The sequence below is a fragment of the Eubalaena glacialis genome, chromosome 1 (assembly GCF_028564815.1).
Source record: "Eubalaena glacialis isolate mEubGla1 chromosome 1, mEubGla1.1.hap2.+ XY, whole genome shotgun sequence".
Classification (NCBI taxonomy): Eukaryota; Metazoa; Chordata; class Mammalia; order Artiodactyla; family Balaenidae; genus Eubalaena; species Eubalaena glacialis.
Genome location: NC_083716.1, coordinates 93,066,536 through 93,083,613, shown reverse-complemented (window position 1 = coordinate 93,083,613; position 17,078 = coordinate 93,066,536). Strand labels below are relative to the sequence as shown.

Sequence of the window (17,078 nt, the reverse complement as noted above, 5' to 3'; positions counted from 1 at the left end):
CAGGGTGGTATGGCCGTAGACGCAGGAGGGGCCCGCGCGGTGCCTCTTGAGGCCCAGCTTCGCTGGCGCCTGCGCCTTACCGCCATGCCGGCGGCCAGCCCTCTCCGGCAGGGCCCTGCCGCCCGCCCAGGCAGGCGAAGGAGGCCTCGGGGACCCGGGGGTGGCGGAGTGGTGGGCCACCTCGCAGCCCAGGGCGGGCGGGACGCTCCAGGCCCGTCGGCGCTTGGCGCCCCGCCGCAGATCCCGCTCGACGCTCACAGGGACGCGGCCCCGGAGGCTTCAGGGCCCGGCGGCCGCGGTCCCTTGGGCATCCCCCCCTGCCCGCCCACGCGGAGTTAGGCGCAGCCCGGCCACGGCCGGGCCGGCCCTCCGGCCGGGCAGCAGCTGGCCCGAAGCCACTGGGAGCCACCATGGAGTGGGCACGGCCCCTTAGCCCCAGCAAGGCCCCCCCTTGCCCCCACGCCGCCCGCCGAGCACAGGACCCCGGCCCTGGTGGCCGGCAGGCCCGGAGAAGCGGCCCCGGCCCCCGCCCCCGCTCCCGCCCCCGGCCGTGGCGAAACGGCGGAGGGGGGGGCTTTTTCCGGAGGGAGCTGTGGAGAGACACACGGGCAGACAGGGGGCTGCGGCGCAGCTGGGCTCCGGTGGGGGCGGCCAAGTGCAGGTCGAGGGCCTCGCGGGCCGCACGGACGGCACCCCGGCCTGCGGCGGAGTCTGGGTCCGGGCCAGCCACCACGGGAGCGGCTGGGGTGGCGGCTGCCTTCCAGGGCCGCATTCTGGCCGCATGTCCAGCCAGCTCGGCGGGGAGCGATCCCTCCGGCGCGCTGTGTTGGGAGGGACGTGAGGAGGTGAGGCCTGCAGCGGTGCTCAGCGGGGGCGGAGGCGGCCTCGGCCGCGGGCCACTAAATGTCAAGGCGGAGCGGGAGGCAAAAAAGCCTACAGCACTCGGTATTCCCATGTGGTCTCCCATCCAGGTACGAAACAGGCCAGACCCTGATTAGCTTCCGAGATCAGACGAGGTGTGGTGCGTTCAGGGAGGTGTGGCCGTAGAATGCAGCGGGGGCCACGGTGTGCCTCTTGAGGCTTAGCTTCGCTGGTGCTGGCGACTTACCGCCAGCCCGGCAGCCAACCCTCTCCGGCACGGCCCTGCCGTCCGCCCAGGCAAGCGACAGGAGGCCTCGAGGGCCCGGGGGTGGTGGAGTTGTGGGCGACTTCGCAGCTCAGGTCAGGCGGGACCCTCCAGGCCTGTAGGCGCTTGGCCCTCCGCCCCAGAGCCGCTCAACGCTCACAGGACTTGGCCCCGGAGGCTTAAGGGCCTGTGGCCCTCGGTCCCTTGTGCATTCCCCACCCTGTCAATCCACACAGTGCTAGGCGCAGCCCAGCCACGGCCTGGCCGGCCCGCCTGCCCAACGGCAGTTGGCCCGAAGCCACTGGGAGCCACCATTGAGCCGGCACGGCCCCTTAGACACAGCAACGCCACCCTTGCCCCCACGCCAACTGCCGAGCAAAGTTCCCGGCGCCTGGTGTCTAGCCAGCCCAGCGAACCGGTCCCAGCCCACGACCCCGCTCCCACTCTCGGCCGTGGCGAAGTGGCAAAGGGTGGGCTTTTTCCGGAGGGAGCTGTGGAGAGACACACGGGCAGACAGGGGGCTGCGGCGCGGCTGGGCTCCGGTGGGGGCGGCCAAGTGCAGGTCGAGGGCTTCGTGGGCCGCACGGACGGCACCCCGGCCTGCGGCGGAGTCTGGGTCCGGGCCAGCCACCACGGGAGCGGCTGGGGTGGCGGCTGCCTTCCAGGGCCGCCTTCTGGCCGCCTGGCCGGCCAGGCCGGCGCGGAGCGCCCCCTCTGGCGCGCTGTGGTGGGAGGGGCCGGAGGAGGTGGGGCCTGCAGCGCTGCCCGGCGGGGGCGGGGGCGGGGGCGGAGGCGGCGGGCGACTAAAGGAGAAGGCGGAGCGGGAGGCAAGAAGCCTACAGCACCCGGTATTCCCAGGCGGTCTCCCATCCAAGTACTAACCAGGCCCGAACCTGCTTAGCTTCCGAGATCAGACGAGTTCCGGCGCGTTCAGGGTGGTATGGCCGTAGACGTTAAGAGGGGCCCGCGGAGTGCCTCTTGAGGCCCAGCTTCGCTGGCGCTTGCGCCTCCCCGCCAGCCCGGCGGCCAGCCCGCCCCGGCAGGGCCCCGCCGCCCGCCCAGGCAGGGCAACGGCGGCCTCGGGTACCAGGGGGGTGGCGGAGGGTTCGGCGACCTCCCAGCCCAGGGCGGGCGGGACCCACCAAACCGTTCAGCGCTTGGCGCCCCGCCCCAGATCCCGCACGTCGCTCACAGGGACGTGGCCCCGGAGGCTTCAGGGCCCGGGGCCCGCGGTCCCTTGGGCCTCCCCTCTGCCCGCCCACGCGGCGCTAGGCGCAGCCCAGCCGCAGCCCGGGCCGGCCCTCCTGCCCGACGGCAGTCGGCCCTTAACCCACTGGGAGCCACCATTGAGTCGGCACGGCCCCTTAGCCCCAGCAAGGCCAACCTTGCCCCCACGCCACCCGCCGAGCACAGGACCCGGCGCCTTGTGGCCGGCCGGCCCGGTGCACCGGCCCCGGCCCCCGCCCCCGCTCCCGCCCCCGGCCGTGGCGAAACGGCGGAGGGGGGGCTTTTTCCGGAGGGAGCTGTGGAGAGACACACCGGCAGATAGGTGGCTGCGCCGGGGCTGGGCGCTAGTGGGGGCGGCCAGGTGCAGGTCAAGGGGCTCGCGGGCCGCACGGCCGGCACCCGGGCCTGAGGCGGAGTCTGGGTTCAGGCCAGCCACCCCGGGAGCGGCTGGGATGCGGCTGCCTTCCAGGGCCGCCTTCTGGCCGCCTGGCCGGCCAGGCAGGCGGAGAGCGCCCCCTCTGGCGCGCTGTGGTGGGAGGGGCCGGAGGAGGTGGGGCCTGCAGCGGTGCCCGGCGGGGGCGGGGGCGGGGGCGGGGGCGGAGGCGGCGGGCGACTAAAGGAGAAGGCGGAGCGGGAGGCAAAAAGCCTACAGCACCCGGTATTCCCAGGCGGTCTCCCATCCAAGTACTAACCAGGCCCGACCCTGCTTAGCTTCCGAGATCAGACGAGATCGGGCGCGTTCAGGGTGGTATGGCCGTAGACGCAGGAGGGGCCCGCGCGGTGCCTCTTGAGGCCCAGCTTCGCTGGCGCCTGCGCCTTACCGCCATGCCGGCGGCCAGCCCTCTCCGGCAGGGCCCTGCCGCCCGCCCAGGCAGGCGACAGGAGGCCTCGGGGACCCGGGGGTGGCGGAGTGGTGGGCCACCTCGCAGCCCAGGGCGGGCGGGACGCTCCAGGCCCGTCGGCGCTTGGCGCCCCGCCGCAGATCCCGCTCGACGCTCACAGGGACGCGGCCCCGGAGGCTTCAGGGCCCGGCGGCCGCGGTCCCTTGGGCATCCCCCCCTGCCCGCCCACGCGGAGTTAGGCGCAGCCCGGCCACGGCCGGGCCGGCCCTCCGGCCGGGCAGCAGCTGGCCCGAAGCCACTGGGAGCCACCATGGAGTGGGCACGGCCCCTTAGCCCCAGCAAGGCCCCCCCTTGCCCCCACGCCGCCCGCCGAGCACAGGACCCCGGCCCTGGTGGCCGGCAGGCCCGGAGAAGCGGCCCCGGCCCCCGCCCCCGCTCCCGCCCCCGGCCGTGGCGAAACGGCGGAGGGGGGGGCTTTTTCCGGAGGGAGCTGTGGAGAGACACACGGGCAGACAGGGGGCTGCGGCGCGGCTGGGCTCCGGTGGGGGCGGCCAAGTGCAGGTCGAGGGCCTCGCGGGCCGCACGGACGGCACCCCGGCCTGCGGCGGAGTCTGGGTCCGGGCCAGCCACCACGGGAGCGGCTGGGGTGGCGGCTGCCTTCCAGGGCCGCATTCTGGCCGCATGTCCAGCCAGCTCGGCGGGGAGCGATCCCTCCGGCGCGCTGTGTTGGGAGGGACGTGAGGAGGTGAGGCCTGCAGCGGTGCTCAGCGGGGGCGGAGGCGGCCTCGGCCGCGGGCCACTAAATGTCAAGGCGGAGCGGGAGGCAAAAAAGCCTACAGCACTCGGTATTCCCATGTGGTCTCCCATCCAGGTACGAAACAGGCCAGACCCTGATTAGCTTCCGAGATCAGACGAGGTGTGGTGCGTTCAGGGAGGTGTGGCCGTAGAATGCAGCGGGGGCCACGGTGTGCCTCTTGAGGCTTAGCTTCGCTGGTGCTGGCGACTCACCGCCAGCCCGGCAGCCAACCCTCTCCGGCGCGGCCCTGCCGTCCGCCCAGGCAAGCGACAGGAGGCCTCGAGGGCCCGGGGGTGGTGGAGTTGTGGGCGACTTCGCAGCTCAGGTCAGGCGGGACCCTCCAGGCCTGTAGGCGCTTGGCCCTCCGCCCCAGAGCCGCTCAACGCTCACAGGACTTGGCCCCGGAGGCTTAAGGGCCTGTGGCCCTCGGTCCCTTGTGCATTCCCCACCCTGTCAATCCACACAGTGCTAGGCGCAGCCCAGCCACGGCCTGGCCGGCCCTCCTGCCCGACGGCAGTCGGCCCTTAACCCACTGGGAGCCACCATTGAGCCGGCACGGCCCCTTAGCCCCAGCAAGGCCACCCTTGCCCCCACGCCACCCGCCGAGCACAGGACCCGGCGCCTGGTGTCTAGCCAGCCCAGCGAACCGGTCCCAGCCCCCGCCCCCGCTCCCGCCCCCGGCCGTGGCGAAACGGCGGAGGGTGGGCTTTTTCCGGAGGGAGCTGTGGAGATACACACGGGCAGACAGGGGGCTGCGGCGCGGCTGGGCTCCGGTGGGGGCGGCCAAGTGCAGGTCGAGGGCTTCGTGGGCCGCACGGACGGCACCCCGGCCTGCGGCGGAGTCTGGGTCCGGGCCAGCCACCACGGGAGCGGCTGGGGTGGCGGCTGCCTTCCAGGGCCGCCTTCTGGCCGCCTGGCCGGCCAGGCCGGCGCGGAGCGCCCCCTCTGGCGCGCTGTGGTGGGAGGGGCCGGAGGAGGTGGGGCCTGCAGCGCTGCTCGGCGGGGGCGGGGGCGGCGGCGGAGGCGGCGGGCGACTAAAGGAGAAGGCGGAGCGGGAGGCAAAAAGCCTACAGCACCCGGTATTCCCAGGCGGTCTCCCATCCAAGTACTAACCAGGCCCGACCCTGCTTAGCTTCCGCGATCAGACGAGATGGGGCACGTTCAGGGTGGTATGGCCTTAGAGGGCAGCCGGGGCCACGGGGTGCCTCTTGAGGCTTTGCTTCGCTGGTGCTGGCGACTTGCTCCCTGCTCGGCGGTCAGCCCTCTTCAGCAAGGCCCTGCCGCCCGCCCAGGCTGGCGACAGGAGGCCTCAGGGACCCAGGGGTTGCATAGTCAAGGGCGACCTCGCAGCTCAGGTCAGGCGGGATCCTCCAGGCCCGTAGGTGCTTGGCGCTCCGCCCCAGGTCCCGCTTGATGCTCACAAGGACGTGGCCCCGGAGGCTTAATGTCCCTTGGCCCTAGGTCCCTCGGGCATTACCAACCCTGTCCACTCACGCAGTGCTAGGCACAACCTAGCCGTGGCCGGGCCGGCCCTCCTGCCCGACGGCAGTTGCCCCGAATCCACTGGGAGCCACCATTGTGTTGGCATGGCCCATTACAGCCAGCAAGGCCACACTTGCATCCACGCCAACTGCCGAGCACTGTTCCCGGTGCCTAGTGGTCGGCCGGTTCGGAGAACGAGTCCTGGCCCACGACCCCGCTCCCGCACTCGGCCGTGGCGAAACGGCGGAGGGGGGGCTTTTTCCGGAGGGAGCTGTGGAGAGACACACCGGCAGATAGGTGGCTGCGCCGGGGCTGGGCGCTAGTGGGGGCGGCCAGGTGCAGGTCAAGGGGCTCGCGGGCCGCACGGCCGGCACCCGGGCCTGAGGCGGAGTCTGGGTTCAGGCCAGCCACCCCGGGAGCGGCTGGGATGCGGCTGCCTTCCAGGGCCGCCTTCTGGCCGCCTGGCCGGCCAGGCAGGCGGAGAGCGCCCCCTCTGGCGCGCTGTGGTGGGAGGGGCCGGAGGAGGTGGGGCCTGCAGCGGTGCCCGGCGGGGGCGGGGGCGGGGGCGGGGGCGGAGGCGGCGGGCGACTAAAGGAGAAGGCGGAGCGGGAGGCAAAAAGCCTACAGCACCCGGTATTCCCAGGCGGTCTCCCATCCAAGTACTAACCAGGCCCGACCCTGCTTAGCTTCCGAGATCAGACGAGATCGGGCGCGTTCAGGGTGGTATGGCCGTAGACGCAGGAGGGGCCCGCGCGGTGCCTCTTGAGGCCCAGCTTCGCTGGCGCCTGCGCCTTACCGCCATGCCGGCGGCCAGCCCTCTCCGGCAGGGCCCTGCCGCCCGCCCAGGCAGGCGACAGGAGGCCTCGGGGACCCGGGGGTGGCGGAGTGGTGGGCCACCTCGCAGCCCAGGGCGGGCGGGACGCTCCAGGCCCGTCGGCGCTTGGCGCCCCGCCGCAGATCCCGCTCGACGCTCACAGGGACGCGGCCCCGGAGGCTTCAGGGCCCGGCGGCCGCGGTCCCTTGGGCATCCCCCCCTGCCCGCCCACGCGGAGTTAGGCGCAGCCCGGCCACGGCCGGGCCGGCCCTCCGGCCGGGCAGCAGCTGGCCCGAAGCCACTGGGAGCCACCATGGAGTGGGCACGGCCCCTTAGCCCCAGCAAGGCCCCCCCTTGCCCCCACGCCGCCCGCCGAGCACAGGACCCCGGCCCTGGTGGCCGGCAGGCCCGGAGAAGCGGCCCCGGCCCCCGCCCCCGCTCCCGCCCCCGGCCGTGGCGAAACGGCGGAGGGGGGGGCTTTTTCCGGAGGGAGCTGTGGAGAGACACACGGGCAGACAGGGGGCTGCGGCGCGGCTGGGCTCCGGTGGGGGCGGCCAAGTGCAGGTCGAGGGCCTCGCGGGCCGCACGGACGGCACCCCGGCCTGCGGCGGAGTCTGGGTCCGGGCCAGCCACCACGGGAGCGGCTGGGGTGGCGGCTGCCTTCCAGGGCCGCATTCTGGCCGCATGTCCAGCCAGCTCGGCGGGGAGCGATCCCTCCGGCGCGCTGTGTTGGGAGGGACGTGAGGAGGTGAGGCCTGCAGCGGTGCTCAGCGGGGGCGGAGGCGGCCTCGGCCGCGGGCCACTAAATGTCAAGGCGGAGCGGGAGGCAAAAAAGCCTACAGCACTCGGTATTCCCATGTGGTCTCCCATCCAGGTACGAAACAGGCCAGACCCTGATTAGCTTCCGAGATCAGACGAGGTGTGGTGCGTTCAGGGAGGTGTGGCCGTAGAATGCAGCGGGGGCCACGGTGTGCCTCTTGAGGCTTAGCTTCGCTGGTGCTGGCGACTCACCGCCAGCCCGGCAGCCAACCCTCTCCGGCGCGGCCCTGCCGTCCGCCCAGGCAAGCGACAGGAGGCCTCGAGGGCCCGGGGGTGGTGGAGTTGTGGGCGACTTCGCAGCTCAGGTCAGGCGGGACCCTCCAGGCCTGTAGGCGCTTGGCCCTCCGCCCCAGAGCCGCTCAACGCTCACAGGACTTGGCCCCGGAGGCTTAAGGGCCTGTGGCCCTCGGTCCCTTGTGCATTCCCCACCCTGTCAATCCACACAGTGCTAGGCGCAGCCCAGCCACGGCCTGGCCGGCCCTCCTGCCCGACGGCAGTCGGCCCTTAACCCACTGGGAGCCACCATTGAGCCGGCACGGCCCCTTAGCCCCAGCAAGGCCACCCTTGCCCCCACGCCACCCGCCGAGCACAGGACCCGGCGCCTGGTGTCTAGCCAGCCCAGCGAACCGGTCCCAGCCCCCGCCCCCGCTCCCGCCCCCGGCCGTGGCGAAACGGCGGAGGGTGGGCTTTTTCCGGAGGGAGCTGTGGAGATACACACGGGCAGACAGGGGGCTGCGGCGCGGCTGGGCTCCGGTGGGGGCGGCCAAGTGCAGGTCGAGGGCTTCGTGGGCCGCACGGACGGCACCCCGGCCTGCGGCGGAGTCTGGGTCCGGGCCAGCCACCACGGGAGCGGCTGGGGTGGCGGCTGCCTTCCAGGGCCGCCTTCTGGCCGCCTGGCCGGCCAGGCCGGCGCGGAGCGCCCCCTCTGGCGCGCTGTGGTGGGAGGGGCCGGAGGAGGTGGGGCCTGCAGCGCTGCTCGGCGGGGGCGGGGGCGGCGGCGGAGGCGGCGGGCGACTAAAGGAGAAGGCGGAGCGGGAGGCAAGAAGCCTACAGCACCCGGTATTCCCAGGCGGTCTCCCATCCAAGTACTAACCAGGCCCGACCCTGCTTAGCTTCCGCGATCAGACGAGATGGGGCGCGTTCAGGGTGGTATGGCCTTAGAGGGCAGCCGGGGCCACGGGGTGCCTCTTGAGGCTTTGCTTCGCTGGTGCTGGCGACTTGCTCCCTGCTCGGCGGTCAGCCCTCTTCAGCAAGGCCCTGCCGCCCGCCCAGGCTGGCGACAGGAGGCCTCAGGGACCCAGGGGTTGCATAGTCAAGGGCGACCTCGCAGCTCAGGTCAGGCGGGATCCTCCAGGCCCGTAGGTGCTTGGCGCTCCGCCCCAGGTCCCGCTTGATGCTCACAAGGACGTGGCCCCGGAGGCTTAATGTCCCTTGGCCCTAGGTCCCTCGGGCATTACCAACCCTGTCCACTCACGCAGTGCTAGGCACAACCTAGCCGTGGCCGGGCCGGCCCTCCTGCCCGACGGCAGTTGCCCCGAATCCACTGGGAGCCACCATTGTGTTGGCATGGCCCATTACAGCCAGCAAGGCCACACTTGCATCCACGCCAACTGCCGAGCACTGTTCCCGGTGCCTAGTGGTCGGCCGGTTCGGAGAACGAGTCCTGGCCCACGACCCCGCTCCCGCACTCGGCCGTGGCGAAACGGCGGAGGGGGGGCTTTTTCCGGAGGGAGCTGTGGAGAGACACACCGGCAGATAGGTGGCTGCGCCGGGGCTGGGCGCTAGTGGGGGCGGCCAGGTGCAGGTCAAGGGGCTCGCGGGCCGCACGGCCGGCACCCGGGCCTGAGGCGGAGTCTGGGTTCAGGCCAGCCACCCCGGGAGCGGCTGGGATGCGGCTGCCTTCCAGGGCCGCCTTCTGGCCGCCTGGCCGGCCAGGCAGGCGGAGAGCGCCCCCTCTGGCGCGCTGTGGTGGGAGGGGCCGGAGGAGGTGGGGCCTGCAGCGGTGCCCGGCGGGGGCGGGGGCGGGGGCGGGGGCGGAGGCGGCGGGCGACTAAAGGAGAAGGCGGAGCGGGAGGCAAAAAGCCTACAGCACCCGGTATTCCCAGGCGGTCTCCCATCCAAGTACTAACCAGGCCCGACCCTGCTTAGCTTCCGAGATCAGACGAGATCGGGCGCGTTCAGGGTGGTATGGCCGTAGACGCAGGAGGGGCCCGCGCGGTGCCTCTTGAGGCCCAGCTTCGCTGGCGCCTGCGCCTTACCGCCATGCCGGCGGCCAGCCCTCTCCGGCAGGGCCCTGCCGCCCGCCCAGGCAGGCGACAGGAGGCCTCGGGGACCCGGGGGTGGCGGAGTGGTGGGCCACCTCGCAGCCCAGGGCGGGCGGGACGCTCCAGGCCCGTCGGCGCTTGGCGCCCCGCCGCAGATCCCGCTCGACGCTCACAGGGACGCGGCCCCGGAGGCTTCAGGGCCCGGCGGCCGCGGTCCCTTGGGCATCCCCCCCTGCCCGCCCACGCGGAGTTAGGCGCAGCCCGGCCACGGCCGGGCCGGCCCTCCGGCCGGGCAGCAGCTGGCCCGAAGCCACTGGGAGCCACCATGGAGTGGGCACGGCCCCTTAGCCCCAGCAAGGCCCCCCCTTGCCCCCACGCCGCCCGCCGAGCACAGGACCCCGGCCCTGGTGGCCGGCAGGCCCGGAGAAGCGGCCCCGGCCCCCGCCCCCGCTCCCGCCCCCGGCCGTGGCGAAACGGCGGAGGGGGGGGCTTTTTCCGGAGGGAGCTGTGGAGAGACACACGGGCAGACAGGGGGCTGCGGCGCGGCTGGGCTCCGGTGGGGGCGGCCAAGTGCAGGTCGAGGGCCTCGCGGGCCGCACGGACGGCACCCCGGCCTGCGGCGGAGTCTGGGTCCGGGCCAGCCACCACGGGAGCGGCTGGGGTGGCGGCTGCCTTCCAGGGCCGCATTCTGGCCGCATGTCCAGCCAGCTCGGCGGGGAGCGATCCCTCCGGCGCGCTGTGTTGGGAGGGACGTGAGGAGGTGAGGCCTGCAGCGGTGCTCAGCGGGGGCGGAGGCGGCCTCGGCCGCGGGCCACTAAATGTCAAGGCGGAGCGGGAGGCAAAAAAGCCTACAGCACTCGGTATTCCCATGTGGTCTCCCATCCAGGTACGAAACAGGCCAGACCCTGATTAGCTTCCGAGATCAGACGAGGTGTGGTGCGTTCAGGGAGGTGTGGCCGTAGAATGCAGCGGGGGCCACGGTGTGCCTCTTGAGGCTTAGCTTCGCTGGTGCTGGCGACTCACCGCCAGCCCGGCAGCCAACCCTCTCCGGCGCGGCCCTGCCGTCCGCCCAGGCAAGCGACAGGAGGCCTCGAGGGCCCGGGGGTGGTGGAGTTGTGGGCGACTTCGCAGCTCAGGTCAGGCGGGACCCTCCAGGCCTGTAGGCGCTTGGCCCTCCGCCCCAGAGCCGCTCAACGCTCACAGGACTTGGCCCCGGAGGCTTAAGGGCCTGTGGCCCTCGGTCCCTTGTGCATTCCCCACCCTGTCAATCCACACAGTGCTAGGCGCAGCCCAGCCACGGCCTGGCCGGCCCTCCTGCCCGACGGCAGTCGGCCCTTAACCCACTGGGAGCCACCATTGAGCCGGCACGGCCCCTTAGCCCCAGCAAGGCCACCCTTGCCCCCACGCCACCCGCCGAGCACAGGACCCGGCGCCTGGTGTCTAGCCAGCCCAGCGAACCGGTCCCAGCCCCCGCCCCCGCTCCCGCCCCCGGCCGTGGCGAAACGGCGGAGGGTGGGCTTTTTCCGGAGGGAGCTGTGGAGATACACACGGGCAGACAGGGGGCTGCGGCGCGGCTGGGCTCCGGTGGGGGCGGCCAAGTGCAGGTCGAGGGCTTCGTGGGCCGCACGGACGGCACCCCGGCCTGCGGCGGAGTCTGGGTCCGGGCCAGCCACCACGGGAGCGGCTGGGGTGGCGGCTGCCTTCCAGGGCCGCCTTCTGGCCGCCTGGCCGGCCAGGCCGGCGCGGAGCGCCCCCTCTGGCGCGCTGTGGTGGGAGGGGCCGGAGGAGGTGGGGCCTGCAGCGCTGCTCGGCGGGGGCGGGGGCGGCGGCGGAGGCGGCGGGCGACTAAAGGAGAAGGCGGAGCGGGAGGCAAAAAGCCTACAGCACCCGGTATTCCCAGGCGGTCTCCCATCCAAGTACTAACCAGGCCCGACCCTGCTTAGCTTCCGCGATCAGACGAGATGGGGCACGTTCAGGGTGGTATGGCCTTAGAGGGCAGCCGGGGCCACGGGGTGCCTCTTGAGGCTTTGCTTCGCTGGTGCTGGCGACTTGCTCCCTGCTCGGCGGTCAGCCCTCTTCAGCAAGGCCCTGCCGCCCGCCCAGGCTGGCGACAGGAGGCCTCAGGGACCCAGGGGTTGCATAGTCAAGGGCGACCTCGCAGCTCAGGTCAGGCGGGATCCTCCAGGCCCGTAGGTGCTTGGCGCTCCGCCCCAGGTCCCGCTTGATGCTCACAAGGACGTGGCCCCGGAGGCTTAATGTCCCTTGGCCCTAGGTCCCTCGGGCATTACCAACCCTGTCCACTCACGCAGTGCTAGGCACAACCTAGCCGTGGCCGGGCCGGCCCTCCTGCCCGACGGCAGTTGCCCCGAATCCACTGGGAGCCACCATTGTGTTGGCATGGCCCATTACAGCCAGCAAGGCCACACTTGCATCCACGCCAACTGCCGAGCACTGTTCCCGGTGCCTAGTGGTCGGCCGGTTCGGAGAACGAGTCCTGGCCCACGACCCCGCTCCCGCACTCGGCCGTGGCGAAACGGCGGAGGGGGGGCTTTTTCCGGAGGGAGCTGTGGAGAGACACACCGGCAGATAGGTGGCTGCGCCGGGGCTGGGCGCTAGTGGGGGCGGCCAGGTGCAGGTCAAGGGGCTCGCGGGCCGCACGGCCGGCACCCGGGCCTGAGGCGGAGTCTGGGTTCAGGCCAGCCACCCCGGGAGCGGCTGGGATGCGGCTGCCTTCCAGGGCCGCCTTCTGGCCGCCTGGCCGGCCAGGCAGGCGGAGAGCGCCCCCTCTGGCGCGCTGTGGTGGGAGGGGCCGGAGGAGGTGGGGCCTGCAGCGGTGCCCGGCGGGGGCGGGGGCGGGGGCGGGGGCGGAGGCGGCGGGCGACTAAAGGAGAAGGCGGAGCGGGAGGCAAAAAGCCTACAGCACCCGGTATTCCCAGGCGGTCTCCCATCCAAGTACTAACCAGGCCCGACCCTGCTTAGCTTCCGAGATCAGACGAGATCGGGCGCGTTCAGGGTGGTATGGCCGTAGACGCAGGAGGGGCCCGCGCGGTGCCTCTTGAGGCCCAGCTTCGCTGGCGCCTGCACCTTACCGCCATGCCGGCGGCCAGCCCTCTCCGGCAGGGCCCTGCCGCCCGCCCAGGCAGGCGACAGGAGGCCTCGGGGACCCGGGGGTGGCGGAGTGGTGGGCCACCTCGCAGCCCAGGGCGGGCGGGACGCTCCAGGCCCGTCGGCGCTTGGCGCCCCGCCGCAGATCCCGCTCGACGCTCACAGGGACGCGGCCCCGGAGGCTTCAGGGCCCGGCGGCCGCGGTCCCTTGGGCATCCCCCCCTGCCCGCCCACGCGGAGTTAGGCGCAGCCCGGCCACGGCCGGGCCGGCCCTCCGGCCGGGCAGCAGCTGGCCCGAAGCCACTGGGAGCCACCATGGAGTGGGCACGGCCCCTTAGCCCCAGCAAGGCCCCCCCTTGCCCCCACGCCGCCCGCCGAGCACAGGACCCCGGCCCTGGTGGCCGGCAGGCCCGGAGAAGCGGCCCCGGCCCCCGCCCCCGCTCCCGCCCCCGGCCGTGGCGAAACGGCGGAGGGGGGGGCTTTTTCCGGAGGGAGCTGTGGAGAGACACACGGGCAGACAGGGGGCTGCGGCGCGGCTGGGCTCCGGTGGGGGCGGCCAAGTGCAGGTCGAGGGCCTCGCGGGCCGCACGGACGGCACCCCGGCCTGCGGCGGAGTCTGGGTCCGGGCCAGCCACCACGGGAGCGGCTGGGGTGGCGGCTGCCTTCCAGGGCCGCATTCTGGCCGCATGTCCAGCCAGCTCGGCGGGGAGCGATCCCTCCGGCGCGCTGTGTTGGGAGGGACGTGAGGAGGTGAGGCCTGCAGCGGTGCTCAGCGGGGGCGGAGGCGGCCTCGGCCGCGGGCCACTAAATGTCAAGGCGGAGCGGGAGGCAAAAAAGCCTACAGCACTCGGTATTCCCATGTGGTCTCCCATCCAGGTACGAAACAGGCCAGACCCTGATTAGCTTCCGAGATCAGACGAGGTGTGGTGCGTTCAGGGAGGTGTGGCCGTAGAATGCAGCGGGGGCCACGGTGTGCCTCTTGAGGCTTAGCTTCGCTGGTGCTGGCGACTCACCGCCAGCCCGGCAGCCAACCCTCTCCGGCGCGGCCCTGCCGTCCGCCCAGGCAAGCGACAGGAGGCCTCGAGGGCCCGGGGGTGGTGGAGTTGTGGGCGACTTCGCAGCTCAGGTCAGGCGGGACCCTCCAGGCCTGTAGGCGCTTGGCCCTCCGCCCCAGAGCCGCTCAACGCTCACAGGACTTGGCCCCGGAGGCTTAAGGGCCTGTGGCCCTCGGTCCCTTGTGCATTCCCCACCCTGTCAATCCACACAGTGCTAGGCGCAGCCCAGCCACGGCCTGGCCGGCCCTCCTGCCCGACGGCAGTCGGCCCTTAACCCACTGGGAGCCACCATTGAGCCGGCACGGCCCCTTAGCCCCAGCAAGGCCACCCTTGCCCCCACGCCACCCGCCGAGCACAGGACCCGGCGCCTGGTGTCTAGCCAGCCCAGCGAACCGGTCCCAGCCCCCGCCCCCGCTCCCGCCCCCGGCCGTGGCGAAACGGCGGAGCGTGGGCTTTTTCCGGAGGGAGCTGTGGAGATACACACGGGCAGACAGGGGGCTGCGGCGCGGCTGGGCTCCGGTGGGGGCGGCCAAGTGCAGGTCGAGGGCTTCGTGGGCCGCACGGACGGCACCCCGGCCTGCGGCGGAGTCTGGGTCCGGGCCAGCCACCACGGGAGCGGCTGGGGTGGCGGCTGCCTTCCAGGGCCGCCTTCTGGCCGCCTGGCCGGCCAGGCCGGCGCGGAGCGCCCCCTCTGGCGCGCTGTGGTGGGAGGGGCCGGAGGAGGTGGGGCCTGCAGCGCTGCCCGGCGGGGGCGGGGGCGGGGGCGGAGGCGGCGGGCGACTAAAGGAGAAGGCGGAGCGGGAGGCAAGAAGCCTACAGCACCCGGTATTCCCAGGCGGTCTCCCATCCAAGTACTAACCAGGCCCGACCCTGCTTAGCTTCCGAGATCAGACGAGATGGGGCGCGTTCAGGGTGGTATGGCCTTAGAGGGCAGCCGGGGCCACGGGGGTGCCTCTTGAGGCTTTGCTTCGCTGGTGCTGGCGACTTGCTCCCTGCTCGGCGGTCAGCCCTCTTCAGCAAGGCCCTGCCGCCCGTCCAGGCTGGCGACAGGAGGCCTCAGGGACCCAGGGGTTGCATAGTCAAGGGCGACCTCGCAGCTCAGGTCAGGCGGGATCCTCCAGGCCCGTAGGTGCTTGGCGCTCCGCCCCAGGTCCCGCTTGATGCTCACAAGGACGTGGCCCCGGAGGCTTAATGTCCCTTGGCCCTAGGTCCCTCGGGCATTACCAACCCTGTCCACTCACGCAGTGCTAGGCACAACCTAGCCGTGGCCGGGCCGGCCCTCCTGCCCGACGGCAGTTGCCCCGAATCCACTGGGAGCCACCATTGTGTTGGCATGGCCCATTACAGCCAGCAAGGCCACACTTGCATCCACGCCAACTGCCGAGCACTGTTCCCGGTGCCTAGTGGTCGGCCGGTTCGGAGAACGAGTCCTGGCCCACGACCCCGCTCCCGCACTCGGCCGTGGCGAAACGGCGGAGGGGGGGCTTTTTCCGGAGGGAGCTGTGGAGAGACACACCGGCAGATAGGTGGCTGCGCCGGGGCTGGGCGCTAGTGGGGGCGGCCAGGTGCAGGTCAAGGGGCTCGCGGGCCGCACGGCCGGCACCCGGGCCTGAGGCGGAGTCTGGGTTCAGGCCAGCCACCCCGGGAGCGGCTGGGATGCGGCTGCCTTCCAGGGCCGCCTTCTGGCCGCCTGGCCGGCCAGGCAGGCGGAGAGCGCCCCCTCTGGCGCGCTGTGGTGGGAGGGGCCGGAGGAGGTGGGGCCTGCAGCGGTGCCCGGCGGGGGCGGGGTCGGGGGCGGGGGCGGAGGCGGCGGGCGACTAAAGGAGAAGGCGGAGCGGGAGGCAAAAAGCCTACAGCACCCGGTATTCCCAGGCGGTCTCCCATCCAAGTACTAACCAGGCCCGACCCTGCTTAGCTTCCGAGATCAGACGAGATCGGGCGCGTTCAGGGTGGTATGGCCGTAGACGCAGGAGGGGCCCGCGCGGTGCCTCTTGAGGCCCAGCTTCGCTGGCGCCTGCGCCTTACCGCCATGCCGGCGGCCAGCCCTCTCCAGCAGGGCCCTGCCGCCCGCCCAGGCAGGCGACAGGAGGCCTCGGGGACCCGGGGGTGGCGGAGTGGTGGGCCACCTCGCAGCCCAGGGCGGGCGGGACGCTCCAGGCCCGTCGGCGCTTGGCGCCCCGCCGCAGATCCCGCTCGACGCTCACAGGGACGCGGCCCCGGAGGCTTCAGGGCCCGGCGGCCGCGGTCCCTTGGGCATCCCCCCCTGCCCGCCCACGCGGAGTTAGGCGCAGCCCGGCCACGGCCGGGCCGGCCCTCCGGCCGGGCAGCAGCTGGCCCGAAGCCACTGGGAGCCACCATGGAGTGGGCACGGCCCCTTAGCCCCAGCAAGGCCCCCCCTTGCCCCCACGCCGCCCGCCGAGCACAGGACCCCGGCCCTGGTGGCCGGCAGGCCCGGAGAAGCGGCCCCGGCCCCCGCCCCCGCTCCCGCCCCCGGCCGTGGCGAAACGGCGGAGGGGGGGGCTTTTTCCGGAGGGAGCTGTGGAGAGACACACGGGCAGACAGGGGGCTGCGGCGCGGCTGGGCTCCGGTGGGGGCGGCCAAGTGCAGGTCGAGGGCCTCGCGGGCCGCACGGACGGCACCCCGGCCTGCGGCGGAGTCTGGGTCCGGGCCAGCCACCACGGGAGCGGCTGGGGTGGCGGCTGCCTTCCAGGGCCGCATTCTGGCCGCATGTCCAGCCAGCTCGGCGGGGAGCGATCCCTCCGGCGCGCTGTGTTGGGAGGGACGTGAGGAGGTGAGGCCTGCAGCGGTGCTCAGCGGGGGCGGAGGCGGCCTCGGCCGCGGGCCACTAAATGTCAAGGCGGAGCGGGAGGCAAAAAAGCCTACAGCACTCGGTATTCCCATGTGGTCTCCCATCCAGGTACGAAACAGGCCAGACCCTGATTAGCTTCCGAGATCAGACGAGGTGTGGTGCGTTCAGGGAGGTGTGGCCGTAGAATGCAGCGGGGGCCACGGTGTGCCTCTTGAGGCTTAGCTTCGCTGGTGCTGGCGACTCACCGCCAGCCCGGCAGCCAACCCTCTCCGGCGCGGCCCTGCCGTCCGCCCAGGCAAGCGACAGGAGGCCTCGAGGGCCCGGGGGTGGTGGAGTTGTGGGCGACTTCGCAGCTCAGGTCAGGCGGGACCCTCCAGGCCTGTAGGCGCTTGGCCCTCCGCCCCAGAGCCGCTCAACGCTCACAGGACTTGGCCCCGGAGGCTTAAGGGCCTGTGGCCCTCGGTCCCTTGTGCATTCCCCACCCTGTCAATCCACACAGTGCTAGGCGCAGCCCAGCCACGGCCTGGCCGGCCCTCCTGCCCGACGGCAGTCGGCCCTTAACCCACTGGGAGCCACCATTGAGCCGGCACGGCCCCTTAGCCCCAGCAAGGCCACCCTTGCCCCCACGCCACCCGCCGAGCACAGGACCCGGCGCCTGGTGTCTAGCCAGCCCAGCGAACCGGTCCCAGCCCCCGCCCCCGCTCCCGCTCCCGCCCCCGGCCGTGGCGAAACGGCGGAG

At 73.0% G+C, this 17,078-nt stretch overlaps 8 non-coding genes and 9 pseudogenes across 8 annotated transcripts in view; all 17 read right to left on the bottom strand.

The window, feature by feature from the left end:
• LOC133101737 (5S ribosomal RNA) overlaps positions 1-21 on the bottom strand; it is a 119-nt gene extending 98 nt beyond the window's left edge. The window contains exon 1 of the ribosomal RNA XR_009702681.1: positions 1-21. This exon is cut by the window's left edge and continues 98 nt beyond it. This is a non-coding gene — a ribosomal RNA (5S ribosomal RNA).
• A 909-nt stretch (positions 22-930) lies between these two features.
• LOC133076882 (5S ribosomal RNA) lies at positions 931-1,049 on the bottom strand (annotated as a pseudogene).
• A 910-nt stretch (positions 1,050-1,959) lies between these two features.
• On the bottom strand, positions 1,960-2,078 carry LOC133104911 (5S ribosomal RNA). Its single transcript, XR_009703771.1, has one exon. It is a non-coding gene; the product is annotated as a 5S ribosomal RNA (ribosomal RNA).
• A 918-nt stretch (positions 2,079-2,996) lies between these two features.
• Positions 2,997-3,115, bottom strand: LOC133101729 (5S ribosomal RNA). The gene has a single exon (XR_009702680.1). It is a non-coding gene; the product is annotated as a 5S ribosomal RNA (ribosomal RNA).
• A 910-nt stretch (positions 3,116-4,025) lies between these two features.
• LOC133076878 (5S ribosomal RNA) lies at positions 4,026-4,144 on the bottom strand (annotated as a pseudogene).
• Positions 4,145-5,055: 911 nt separating this feature from the next.
• On the bottom strand, positions 5,056-5,174 carry LOC133105388 (5S ribosomal RNA; annotated as a pseudogene).
• Positions 5,175-6,091: 917 nt separating this feature from the next.
• Positions 6,092-6,210, bottom strand: LOC133101722 (5S ribosomal RNA). The gene has a single exon (XR_009702679.1). It is a non-coding gene; the product is annotated as a 5S ribosomal RNA (ribosomal RNA).
• A 910-nt stretch (positions 6,211-7,120) lies between these two features.
• Positions 7,121-7,239, bottom strand: LOC133076877 (5S ribosomal RNA; annotated as a pseudogene).
• Positions 7,240-8,150: 911 nt separating this feature from the next.
• Positions 8,151-8,269, bottom strand: LOC133105068 (5S ribosomal RNA; annotated as a pseudogene).
• Positions 8,270-9,186: 917 nt separating this feature from the next.
• On the bottom strand, positions 9,187-9,305 carry LOC133101714 (5S ribosomal RNA). Its single transcript, XR_009702678.1, has one exon. It is a non-coding gene; the product is annotated as a 5S ribosomal RNA (ribosomal RNA).
• A 910-nt stretch (positions 9,306-10,215) lies between these two features.
• LOC133076876 (5S ribosomal RNA) lies at positions 10,216-10,334 on the bottom strand (annotated as a pseudogene).
• A 911-nt stretch (positions 10,335-11,245) lies between these two features.
• Positions 11,246-11,364, bottom strand: LOC133105380 (5S ribosomal RNA; annotated as a pseudogene).
• Positions 11,365-12,281: 917 nt separating this feature from the next.
• Positions 12,282-12,400, bottom strand: LOC133101706 (5S ribosomal RNA). The gene has a single exon (XR_009702677.1). It is a non-coding gene; the product is annotated as a 5S ribosomal RNA (ribosomal RNA).
• A 910-nt stretch (positions 12,401-13,310) lies between these two features.
• Positions 13,311-13,429, bottom strand: LOC133076875 (5S ribosomal RNA; annotated as a pseudogene).
• A 911-nt stretch (positions 13,430-14,340) lies between these two features.
• LOC133105005 (5S ribosomal RNA) lies at positions 14,341-14,459 on the bottom strand. Its single transcript, XR_009703788.1, has one exon. It is a non-coding gene; the product is annotated as a 5S ribosomal RNA (ribosomal RNA).
• A 918-nt stretch (positions 14,460-15,377) lies between these two features.
• Positions 15,378-15,496, bottom strand: LOC133101700 (5S ribosomal RNA). Its single transcript, XR_009702676.1, has one exon. It is a non-coding gene; the product is annotated as a 5S ribosomal RNA (ribosomal RNA).
• A 910-nt stretch (positions 15,497-16,406) lies between these two features.
• Positions 16,407-16,525, bottom strand: LOC133076868 (5S ribosomal RNA; annotated as a pseudogene).
• Positions 16,526-17,078: the final 553 nt, after the last annotated feature.